At 35.9% G+C, this 13,454-nt stretch overlaps 1 long non-coding RNA gene across 1 annotated transcript in view; it reads left to right on the forward strand.

The window, feature by feature from the left end:
* The first annotated feature begins 11,036 nt into the window (after positions 1-11,036).
* LOC108504243 overlaps positions 11,037-13,454 on the forward strand; it is an 8,866-nt gene continuing 6,448 nt past the window's right edge. Inside the window, exon 1 of the long non-coding RNA XR_001877045.1 lies at positions 11,037-11,152. This is a non-coding gene — a long non-coding RNA (uncharacterized LOC108504243). The remainder of the gene's footprint in view (positions 11,153-13,454) is intronic.

Below are 13,454 nucleotides of genomic sequence, written 5' to 3' on the forward strand. Positions count from 1 at the left end.
CACAAATTACAGTCATGATGATATTTGCTGTCAACAGATTTGACACTGCAGAGGACGTGACAGTGATTCTTTGAGAAAGATATGTCATGCAAGTGAATTTTCCCAAAGCAAAGGTGCTTATAAACATTTATATTTATGCATCTATTCCTGTATATATATTTTTTTCTTTCTTTTTTTTTTCCCCTTTTTTGTTTTTAATATATTATTCCTTCTTGGAAGGCAGAGAAAAATAAGACTAAGATAGAAAGGGAACAATTGTTCCACCACCACCACCCCTAGGAATTTTACTTAGCCCTTGAAAGCATCCTCAGTTAGGTCATGCTGAACCTTGAGAACCGTAAAATTTTTGTTTAAGTACTGTTTATTACAGTTAATAACAGCCAAGCAGTCATCTTTCAAAACAGTCTTCCTATACTGGTTTTCTAAAATGTTTTCTAACAGCTTTGTAAAATAACTGCACATCACAGCTACTTTTCTCAGAAAATCAGTGAGAAAAATCTAGCCTTTGAAGAACTAAAATAAGCCCCCTTTTTTTATTGACTTTTAATCTACAAACATAGACCTAGAAATACAAGGAGTACACATTCTACTTTAACCCTACCCCCAGTAGCTTTACATTTTTTCCTGTTTGGGAAACACTGGCTGAACTGTGTTAAACTGCTCTGGTCCACTGCACAAAATGCTGGGGATTTACATGATGTCCTTCCCAAATAGAATTTAAATTAATGTTAATCTCAACTGTTTACTTCATATTAAGTTCTATATTTTAGCAGTGTTTGAGAACATATATTATACCTTCCCTTTTTCCTCTCCCTAAAAAGAAAAAAGCTATACATGATGCCAGAAGCCATTCAAGGCATACACAGAAGGGTTTCTGAGGTGAAAAAACTCGTATAAATCTTGCTGGAAAAAACAGGTAAGGTGAAAAACACATGACAAATATATATACTATTGAAACATACCCCAGGGTGATCCTACAATGCACATAATCACAACTAACATAAATTGATGAGTGTAGTTGCGTAGGAAAAGGAAAAATAATCATCAGTTCTGACATTGAGAGTGATTGGTTGAAATCAGCCTTTTGTACTGTTTTACACAGAAGGTGATTTTTGATAGGAGTTCCTTTCAAGACTTAGTAAATATAGCAAGATCCTGTTTCTTCTCTTGTTTTTCCCTTTGCCTCTTCCTTTATTTTATCACTAAACAGTCTACATTTCCCAGTTATTGCAAAGGGATGCAGTACTCATTTAAAATAGAAACATCTTTATGCTAACTTGTTGGCTACTGATTTCAGTATTGGTTTATTCTTACTATTAGCACTTTTCTTTTATTTTTCCCCTATGGTATTATTGAATATGTTCCCTTGGAAACAGGTAAACATGGTTAAAAGCTGCAGCAGACAGAAAAAAAATTGATTATATCTAATGTTTTAATGGATTGGCACAGTGAAAAGCTGCATTATATAAATTCATGTTTTTCCTCTCCCTCAGATTTTAAACATATTTCATTTACAGTATTTAAAATTCTGCCCATTCCTCTATGACAGCCAAACAGAGTCTGTCAAAGCCATTCCAAAAGGCACTTGTAGGCAAAAGCAAAATAAAACCCCAAAACCAGTTTGTATCGTACAACAGGACAGAAACCCAGTCTTTTTTGACTTTATTTAAGATTCATATTATGAACAAAATTATATAAAGAAAATGCTGCTAATGAAGCATGCTTCAGAAAAAATTGCCCAGAGTCTGATTGTTGGGTTTTTGTTTGGTTTTTTGTTTGTTTTTTTTTCTCCCAAGCTGCTTTTTTCTAGAGGATATGAGGTATATGGACTAGTTTATAACATGTTTCATCTGGTTTTTTTTTTTCAAATTTTACCTCGCACATATGAGGCATCAAATATTTGGTATATTTAAATCAGTTTGTGCCAATGCTCTAATCTTTATACATGTAATTGTCCATTTAAATTGGGACGATATGAATGTTCCAATTTTCCTGAAATTTGTTACTTCAAAACTCTTCAGTATTGTGATGAAATGAGTACTACCTACTACGTTGCCACTTATTTTTCCATATCTTCTCTACTGAAAAGAAGGGTGTCTAAAACCTGTTGCCCTCCATAGTTGATGCTTGACTGTGAGCAACTGGGTTCACGAGAAGGATAGATATTCATAACAATGAATTTGAACTCCTGCTTGTTAGAAGACTACCCTTGGCATCAAAGCATTATGTCGAGAAGAAACACCACAGACGACAGATAAGGTTGAGAGAGCCGTTAATCATTATGCTGGCCTTTACAAAATTCTCTTAACTCACAAAATTTTTAAGTCCCTCTAAGCACTGTCAATTTGATATAGTATCAACTACTCAGCATTGCTGAGAGGGTAAAAACTAACAAGGTTTTTCTAAGAAAATAATCTTGCAGCAGTGAGCCAACCCAACGGAATTTTCATTAAAAAAAAAAGTAAGCAATTTGTGTTTGTGGAAGGTGAATATGCAATCATCAGAAAGGCAAGCTGTGTGTATCATTGTCCTTGTCATAGTCCAGAAAAAAAGATAGTTGGATATACTGACATACAAGAACAGCTTTCAGAGAAAGGCAGTCCAATCGTATTTGTTATACTAGCTCCTTCAGTTAAAAAAAACAAACATAGTTTTGGGAGTGTCTGCAACAAAAGGACAATATTTCTTTTTCAAGGGAAGTCCAAAGAATCCACACTGACTGTCAACAAATCCTGACATTATCACTGAAGCCTTACAAAGGACTTGGTCAGTCCACCTCGACTGCTTTCCAAACACTGCTCCAACAGCAACCTCAGGACTTGCCTCACTATGTTTTCATGGACAACTCCAAAAGTATTTGCCTGGGCATAAACAGCAGGTAAAGTTCCTGCACTTTTTAAATTTATTAGCATGGCAGCAGGAAGTTTGAAAAATCAAGTAAAATGAAATAAGAAGAACATGTTCTGAAACGGACATTATTTTTCTGATTTTGTATTCAAACTCCACTTGTATGCAGTAGAATTTTGTCATTTTTAAGTTATTATTTGGGATAAAATTTCACTATTTTTACATTTTCTTGGGTTTGGTTATTTTTTGGGTACTGTTTGTTAATTTGGTTTTGTTCATTTGTTTGCTTGCTTGCTTGCTTGTTTGTTTTTTTTTTTTTTCGTTTTCTCTTTCTCTATATTTAACCAGAAAATTTCTTTACTTCATCAACCACTTTTATCAAACTTAAAATCTAAAAATTGCTAAATCAGCACCACCTTTTCTAACTAAACAATGTGTTTGATCACATATGTTCCAACAAAATGCTTTTAACAGCATGACATTTAAAGACTGTTTACCCAGGAAACCTCTTTCAAATGGAAAAAGAAGATCATTATCCTCTTGCTCATCCTTTTTCTGCCTTTAATCCTGTCATGGTTGCTCTCAGTGCCTTGCTTTCTGGTTCTGCTCTGAGTGACTCACTCTCTGCAACTTCATATCAGTCAATGCTGTTTGGAGATTGGGAACTGTTTATAATGAAGAACTAAATCAAATGCCTGTCAACAGTCTGGAAATCCATGGTCTAGCCATGATTCACCTACATGGGTATATGAGACTCTGAAAGTAGTCTCATGCAAAGGCTATGACAAACAACTTCAGTGCACCAGTTTCCCTACTAAACAGAAAAAAAGTTAGGCTCTGAAATGCAATCAATTCCAGAATAATGAATGTGTGGGAAAGTAATTGGTGTTCAAGTCAAATATGGAAGAATTGTTTCTTTTGTTGAATGTTCAGTTCAATCTTCATTGTTTATTCCACCCTTGGTCTCCTGAGATGAGACTTCTTTCAGAGCTGCCAAATAAATTGGAAATGACTTGCAATTTATTTAGAAGGCAACAAGTACCCCTGATTTGGGTTGGATCTCTGGAGCAGATCTCTGAAAATAAATTCAAAGGTGTTATATTAACAACAATTTGCTGAAACAAAAGTACTCACACTTATTTTATATATATATATATATATAATGTATTTATGTATCATTTTGCTCTTCGAACTGCAGAATAAAGTTATGTATATTTTTGGAATTTGTGAAGTAAACTGTAATGCATAATATCCACAATCTCAGCAAAATATTAAGCTGAGCTTTTTGTTGCACTACATTTCTGTGCTCATTAGTATCTGCTGTAATAAGATAAATATCACTGAATGAAATCTGGTCAGTTCTAACTGATGCTTATTTTTCTAAACAGTTTGAAGGTGGTGTTGTCAAGTCTATTAACTGCAAACTCCACATTTTACCATGTCATTATCCCTCAGACACAAAGCAAAAACAAAGACAGTCAACCTCTTTTTTGAAGAAGCCCAGTGATATTCATGTTTTTCAGATCAACAGCTTCCCATACTGGAAGAATGTAATACAAAAGAAAATTGGAAAGCAGCTACCTCTTTTAACTGAGAAACTAACTCGGTGAGCAAACTGCCAGGCATACTTCCTTGAAAACATATATATGGCCTTTCTCCTGCGATTGGTTCTGCATGGGCAGGTTCCACTTCTGTGTAGTGCTCTGCTGGAATTTCATTGCTTTCTAGGATTTTAGAGGTAATGGGCTTAGACAAGGCCTTTGAATCTGCTATCAGAGCTGTAATTGCAGGGTTGGGTCTTCTATTGCTCTTTCTTTCACCCTCTTATGTTTACACGTACATAAACCTGCTTGAAACACTTGTTAACTTGGAAGTTTATCTGCTGTGCTTTAACAGTACAGCACAGACACTGTTACAAGAGGGAAGCTGCAACATTGTTTGGTATAACTTGGAAAACACTTTAAATTGCTAAGACAGTAAAATCTCTGATTCCATGTCCACATAATTGGTCTTGTCTGAGATAGGTAGGTATGTAGGTAGATTAAGATAGGTAGGTAGATAGATTGATTGATAGGGAGCTATAGATACATACATAGAAACTTGCTAGGATGTTTTCCTATTATTTTTTTTTCTCGAAAGAAGTAACTTTTAATAAATGAACATATAGAAAGTCCAAAAATCTTTCAAGAAATAATAATATATACCAGGGTAATGACAATAGAGTGAAAGCTCATTTTGACTTTTAATGCTCAGTAAGTAACTCTCCAACAGATTTCCATTAAAAGATGTCTTTAAAGAGCTGACTGTTTTAATATATGATAGATAATATTCTCTATCTAAATAATTATTTTACAGATTATTTCCTCCCAACAAATTTTCATAAGAAAGATTCCCCACCTATGCCTTCATAGGAGAAAAAAATAGATGGATTTACAACGGATTTACAAATGATTGGAAAAAAGTTGTTGACTGTGCCTGCAATGATTTAGTTTCAGTTTCATCAAAAACTTTATAGAAATACTTTCAGCAGTGGAATTGTAGAACAGGAAAACATTACTTTAGATCATAGTACTAGCCAAAGTTCAGGAACTCCAAACCTTTCACCTTTCTTTTTGTTCATGATTTGAAAAAACTCAGGCCATAGTGAGGACATATCTGTCATCCCATTCCATCTTTGTTTTACTTAATTGCAGAGTATATCCAAAGAAGAGTTACAGTAATGTAAAGGAGGGGAGGAGGAAAGACGGTGGTGGTACTTTTTTGAATGATTTTTATGGTTACACAAGTATTTCTGTTTATAGCATGAAGCTGAGCCGGGAGATCAGGAGTCAGTCTAGGTCGGATATCAGGAAAAGGTTTTCCACCCACAGGGTGGCTGAGCCCTGGAATGCTCAGGGAAGTAGTCACAGCACCAAGGCTATCTGAGATAAAGAAGCATTTGGACAATGCTCTCAGGCACGTGGTGAGGTTCTTGGCATGTCTGGGAGTTGTACTTGATGATACTGATGAGTCACTTCCAACTCAGAATATTCTATGATTCTATAGTAAGATAGAATGGCTCATGTGCATTTACAGTTTGTGTCCTAAACCAATGAGTAAAAAATGCATTTTAGCAGTCACAAACTAGTGAAAAACAGGGAAGCCAGAATCACAAATTATTCCTTGTGTACCTCTGCTATGCCAGAAGGATATGGGGATGCAAATATATTACTGTGACAACTCTCCAGCATCAGAGAATCCCCCTTTACTGAACTAATCCTACAGTGTCTGTTGAAATGGCTTTACGGCTTTAATATACTGGGAAATTAAGACCAATGTGAGTCTGGAGATTTGGAACAGTAAAATCTTTCCAGATGGAAAAGCTTCTATGATTTATCAGCTTCTCTCAAGCAGCACACACTGTTTTTTCAAGAGAAAAAAAAAGAAAAGCAAACAAGAAACAAACCCTCCATAAAAAAGATGGAAGTAAGGGAAAAGAATGGCAAATGGGAAAAAGAGGACATTTTGTGTTTAGGTTTTTCATTTAAATCTTTGTTCCACATTTTCACTTGAGGTATGTGATTTAAAGCTTCATTTCAGTAAAAGGGGTCATTAGGGAGAAGGGATTTTCTCAGAGATGCTAAGAATGGTTTGATCATCATTCAAATACTGATGAACTGAGAGTGTTTACTTGCCCACAAAGAGAATATTTTGGCATTCACACTCCTCTTAAAAAAAAATTAAAAATAGAGCCCTTTGAACATAGGAATGAGTGCAGCAAGGCTAGCAAACGAGATGTTAGTTTGCATTGCTAGAAGTAGCTAATTTAGATGGCATGCATCTTTGACATGTTTTGAATAGACTGAAATTTGAATTTTGAATTTGAAACTTGAAATTTCTTTTAATTTCTTCCATGGGATGAGCTTACATTCCTCTGAGGATTGTAATGCTGAAATGTACTCACATCCAAAGTTATTGCAAATTAAATCTAGGGGGAGTAAGTCCTGTGTGAATCATACAAGTTACAGCATATGTGCATGCATTTGTGGATGTCTGTGCTGTGATTTAACCCCAGCCGTCAACCAAGTACCACTCAGCTGCTCGCCCACTCCCCCACCAGTGGGATCAGGGAGAGAATCAGAAGGGTAAAAACCAGAAAACTTGTGGGTTGAGATAAAGACAGCTTAATAGGAAAAGCAAAAGTCACTCACGTGAACTAAGCAAAAAAAGGAATTAATTCACTGCTTCCCATGGGCGGGTAGGTGTTCAGCCATCCCCAGGAGAGCAGGGCCCCATCATGCATAATGGTGATTTGGGAAGACAAACTCCATCACTCCAAATGCCCCCCCCCCCTCCTTCTTCCTCCTTTCCCCAGCTCTATAGATTGTGCATGATGTCATATAGTATGGAATATTCCTTTGGCCAGTTTGGCTCAGCTGTCCTGGCTGTGACTTCTCTCAGCCATGCACCCCCAGTCTCCTCACCAGCATTCCAGTACAAAAGGCAGAAAAGGTCTTGGCTCTGTGTTAGCCCTGCTCAGCAATAACAAAACATCTCTATATTATCAACCCTGTGTTTAGCACAAATCCAAAACACAGACCTATATTAGCCACTATATAGAGAATTAATTCTACCCCAGCCAAAACCAGCACAGTCTGAAAAATCTTATATTTCTGTCTTGCACTGGGATTCTGTTCTGAAACTGCATATTAAAGACTGTATTTTTTGATGGATGCTTTTGACAAATGTTGAATTCAACTCATCTAATAGACCAAAGTTCAAGATATTGCTCTATACACAAAGAAAGAAATCCACCATATATTCCTCTTTATTATTCAGTAATAAATAATAAAGGGACATTCAAACTTCTTGGACTTGTTAAAACATGTATAGAATAGTTTTAACAGATTTGTATAGCACCATGGCTTGTATAACCTGAAGTACATTTCAGGAAGAGTACATTAGTCACCAAACAAATGGAAAGAAAGTAAACCCCTCTCATATTACTTGTTGCGGGTGAATTGCCATGTGAGTGACTTGTTGCTCATCTTCACTACTGCTTCAATAAAATTTCATTTTATAAAGTGTTGTCAGATTCCATCACTGGACCACACCCCACTGAACACAGTGACTGAGACTATATATATATATATAAAAATACTTCCTCTTTCCATGATGTACCTACATTTTAAATTGAGCCAAATGCTGGGAGAATATAATTTTCAAATCTAAACCTCCATATTCTCTTTGTAGGGAATGTTATTTTATCTTGCTATGGTAATATATGCATTTATGGGTAATCAGCAGTGTATATCTAGCTTCATCATTTTCATTCATGTTTAAATCACTGCTACAGTTACAGCTGTGGGATGATTACGATGGAAGGGTAATTTAGACATATCTGTGATAACTGTCATGGTTGAACCCCCAACAACAACTAAGTACCGTGCATCTGTTTGCTTACTCCCTCTGCTCCCTGGTGGGATGGAGAGAAGAATCAGAAAAAGATAAAAAACTGTAGATTGTGATAAGAATGGCTAAACAGTTGAACTAAAGTTAAATTTACTAATATTTAGTAAAATTAAATAAATACTAATACTAATAATACTAGTAGCAATGAAAAGGAGAAAGAAACAGAACCCAAGACAGACAAGTGGTGCACAATACAACTGCTCACCATCCCTTGACCAAAGTCCAGACATTCCATAGGAGTTATTGGCCCCTCCTGGCCTAATCTTCCCGGTTTATATACTGAGCATGACATTCTGTAGAATAGAATATTCCTTTCTTCAGTTCAAGTCAGCTGACATGGCAATGCTCCTTGTTGGCTTCTTGTGCAGATCCTCACTGGCAGAGAATGAGACACTGAAAACTCCTTGACTTAGTGTAAGTGCTGCTCAACAACAACTAAAAGATCAGTGTGTTATCAACATTATTCTCATACTGAATCCAAACCACTGCACTCTACCAGCTACTAAGAAGAAAATTAACTCTCTTCCAGCCAAACCCAGGACAATAACTTTGCACTAAAAGCTCAATAAGCACTCAAACAACAAATGTGTAGTCACCTTAAAAATCACTGAAACTAGAATAAATAATTTAATGTTAGCTTGGATACATTAATGTTAGCTTGGATACAATGCTACAGACACAGGGGTGTAAAAAGGAATATCCTTTATACATAGTTTATAATCACGACCACTCATATTGATCTAATTGACCTGAAAGCCTTGGGAAGAAGGAGCTGAATGTTTCCAAATGAAATATTACTCTGTTAAAAAGATATGGATCAGAAGCGTTAAGTTTAAAGGAGAAAGTGCATACAAAAACAGTACAAAAATCAGAGAAATTAGTAATATGGTTTAGGTTATTAAAAAAAAGGCTAGCAAGAGTCACTAAATATAAAAATATGCTCCACATTTTACCAATAAACTGAAATAACCTATAAAAAATGACTATAGCTATTCTTGTTTCTATCGTATAGTGTTAACAAATACAGATTGATGAATTCTATTTCTCATGATGAAAACAACTATATTGGCTGTAATGGTCAATCGTTAAAGGCACCATCCATCAGGTTTGAATTCTAAGGTCCAGCTGCCGTTGTATCTGGCAGAGCAGATACATTATATATAGCGCATATATATATATATATAAATATATATATATATATATATAATGCAGCTTTGGGAGAGAAATGAGGAGGCAGTCAGCAGGAGGAGCTGCAGCATCAGAGGGGAGATGGTACCCATGAAAGTAAAGTACGCTTGCAGGCTGTATTAGTTTCTGTCCAGAAAGTGCAGTGGTTGCTGTGCTGGAGGTAGATGAGAAGGAGAAATGAGATGTAGTGGCTGCAAAAAGCCTGAGCTGCTGAGAGCCTGACAGGCATTTTGTTTTCAGATTCCTTCTTTTTCAAGAGAAAGAAAGAGATGGAAAAGTGAAATTAAATTCAAAATGTTTCTCTTCAAGAAAATATGGACTTGTCAATATTTGTTTTCCTCGCATTTGAGTATTTCCAAAGGGAAAGAAAGAGCCAGAAGGAAAGGGACAGAAAACAAAGTATTACTGGCATCACCCAATCCTGTATGGTGGAGGTGTATCAATGAAGAAATGCAATCCTTTCTGTGGAGTAGGGGAATTTCAATGTGATTATAGAGCAGCAAAATGTGGTTAATAACTATACCAGATGGAGCTTCATCTGCTAGGGATTCACTTTAGAAATTGAGAACTTATTGGTAAATATGGGCTATGTCTTTTCAAATTTAAGATCTTGGAAAATACTGACATCAAGTTTTGATGTTTAGCCAGGAGAAACAGTTATCTTGAGGGATAAGGTGATAGGAATGGTAATTTGAGCAGAGACATCAAAAGTTATTTGCGTGTTAATCAAGTCAGTATTAGCAAAGCCTCCAAATTCACTGTACATCAGCTGAAGTTCTCACATAAACAAGAACAGGCTTCTGCCTCATGAATGTTTGAGTACAGAGACATATAAAACTGAATTATTTTGAATATAATCTTTCACTTTGGCATTGACAAACAAAAGGAAGTTGGGTCCTTGAGTAAAAGATGGATCCTATCCTTAGATATGACACTGTTTCTGGGAGCAGTAACACTTTCAAAAAAAAAAAAAAACAAAGCAAACATGCAAAGTAAACCATAGAGAAATTACTGAAATAAGCCTTTTTTCGCAATACAGTTTAGTAATAGATATTAGTTTGCTAACAGAAAAAGACATCAGAAAAGTGGAAAAAAAACCCAAAATCATTATGACCAATAGTGTTGGATTGTTTGAGAGTATCAGACTCAGTCTCAAGAGTCATAAATCTACCTTTGGCTTTCATTCGAAGGGCCTGGGAGGAGCTCTGGAGCAGTGGAGGTTTAGATAGAATATTAGAAAAAATTTCCTCACTGAGAGGATCTTCAAGCATTGGAACAGGCTGCCCAGGGCAGTGGTTGAGTCATCATCCCTGGAGCTATTTAAAAGACATGTAGATGTTTTAGTGCTGGATTAATGGTTAGACTTGATGATCTTAAAAGTCTTTTCCAACCTAAATGGTCCTGTGATTCTGACTTGGTTGCTGTAATACACATACCAATAGAACTGGAGTGTACTGTAGATACTGTCATAAGAGGCCTACACTGTTAGATTGGTTGGGACCCTTGGATCCTTGCTGATGTCAACGCTGTTCCCCCGTTCCTAGGTTATCTTGGAAACGCAGTGCAGCTCTGGAATGGTGCATTCCTGTGGTGCCACAGGCAATTGCTGCAACCACCTCGTGTAGCAACATATGATCTGAAATTTGCTTGACGTGAGAGGTATTGGGTGGGTAGTGATTCCTGTTCTAAAACCCATGAATATATGCCTAAATCAAAGCCCAGGCCAACCAGTTCAAATTTCAAAAAGGTGAACAAGGACTCCTGCAACCTCTAGAAGTGTCAGGTCTGCATCTGAAAGCTTGGCCATTATGTGCAATGTCTTGTACTTGGGCTGTAGCTTTTACAAAGCACTCAAAATTACTTTTGATATCCTTACAGGAAGGACAATTATTTCAACTCTCCACTGTTTTCTTTATTAATTTTTCAGAACAAGTCACATGTATTTATTAGTCACAAAGCCTGAAGTCAGTGAGCACTACTGTGGTTTTCATCATCTTCTGTCAAAAACACTACAAAAAAGAAAATGTTACTTTTGTTATCTGGCTCATTCCAGATTAATCTGAACAGCCTGAAAAGCACAGATGCAGCCAGGTATCACCTGCCTGGGTGATAACCAGAGACTGGCTACAGCAAGTGACAGATGACGACTAAGAGACTGCAGCAAGTACTGCTTTCTCATAAAATCCCCTGTCTATCTCTCAGCAGGCCTGTGCCTTAAAATAGCCACAAGAATCTTCATCCTCCATCTCAGAGCATGCAAAGTGTGCTCTCATTTTGTGTCATATGCAATATGCCACTAGTGCTCTTCTGCTAAGCCACACATTACCTTGGAAATTTCAGAAAATTACATACAAAGCAGTAATTTCATCATAAAGTCACAGGGGTTATCACTCAGGGCCATGACGTGCAGTGTGGATGCAGCCAGTCTGACTGACATGAAGCACAAACCACTTTCTAGCTCTCAGTCTCTAGACCTAGGCTCTCTCCATGTGGTAGATAGGGATGCAGACTTGATTTACCACTTGTGAACATCTATATTAAAAAAAAAAATTAACGCCACTCACTTTCCATCATTTGCTTTAGCAGATCATGTTTTTCTTTTTACTGAATGCTGCAAAGAGATCACTTGGTGGTGCCTAAACTTCTACATACTTAGTAATTTAGCAATTTAGCTTAAAAACTCAAATTCCTCTGGGTGTACTTCTAGGTGTAAACATTAGGAGATAGGCTTTCATCATGGTCATAAAGAACTAGTTGTTTCTGTTGCAAATGAAGGATAAAAGGACTGATTAATGTAAAGGAAATAAAGTAGGAAAACAACCAATGAGCAGGCAAAAATCAATTAAAAAAATGAGAAACAACAATGCTAAAGCAGTATATACCTACATAATATTTATCCAGAGCTGCTGGAGCTCCTCATAGGTTTGTAGTACAAGAGCAAATGGTTCATCAATGATTTGGTTTTTTTTTTAGTTCTGACATGCATATTGGAACTTGGAATCTTTGAAAAAAGGTAGAATAAAATTTTCTTGGTGTGACAGGTGTAGTGGATTGATAGCAACTCCTTTTCTACAAAACACTATCTATAAATGATGGCCTGAACAGACTTTGTATTTTCTGATTTGAAATGAGTCATATTATTAGAATTTCTTATGACTGTTTTACTCCATAACTATTTAATAGTTCCTCTCTTTCTCTTTCCACACACAAGAATATTCATATATATGTCTACATCTATAGTTGTACTTAAACAGAAATATCTGGAAGGAGAGTTTTGTCAAGATAAAAAAAACCCTAAAACCGTGTCTATAATAAAATTTTTTATATACATGTTTTAAATACTGTTTTAAATACTTTACTATGACTGATCCTGGTAATTATGATAGTCTGGGTGTTTGAAAGATGCTACCAATAGTCCAAGACTTCTACATGGCTTCACTGGCTTGAAAAACAGAGAAAGATATTAACTCTCTTCCTTTTAGACAGCTAACTAATTTTTAATAAATGATAACAAAAAACGCCAACCAACCAACCAAACAAACAAAAAAGTCCCCCTCCCACCAAAACAGGGGAAAGGAGAATTTGTGCAAGTTGGTTTATAGGTTAGTCATTAAATTTTTGCAAGTACATTAAGTCTTCAATATTTTGTACATGAACAGAAATTCAGTCAAGATATAGAACTTAATATGATTTTTTTGAGCAGCTCAAGAGATTTTTAATTAGTTATTGATGGATATTGGTGAAAGCTTAAAAGGAATACACAATGCATGAAAACATGCCTTCTCTGTCTCACTATGATAAAGGTTAGTCCTTTCAAAAAGATATGAATGTAATCTGGCTAAAACATATTCAAGTGCAAATGTTCCCATAGGTAAAGATAAGATAATGATGATTTTTAAAACAGTATTCAGAACAAATATATATAATAGTAAATAAAGATAGGTTCTTATTAAGTGTTACAAATAATT

Source organism: Lepidothrix coronata, unplaced genomic scaffold (genome assembly GCF_001604755.1).
Source record: "Lepidothrix coronata isolate B3197 unplaced genomic scaffold, Lepidothrix_coronata-1.0 Scaffold155, whole genome shotgun sequence".
Taxonomy (NCBI): Eukaryota; Metazoa; Chordata; class Aves; order Passeriformes; family Pipridae; genus Lepidothrix; species Lepidothrix coronata.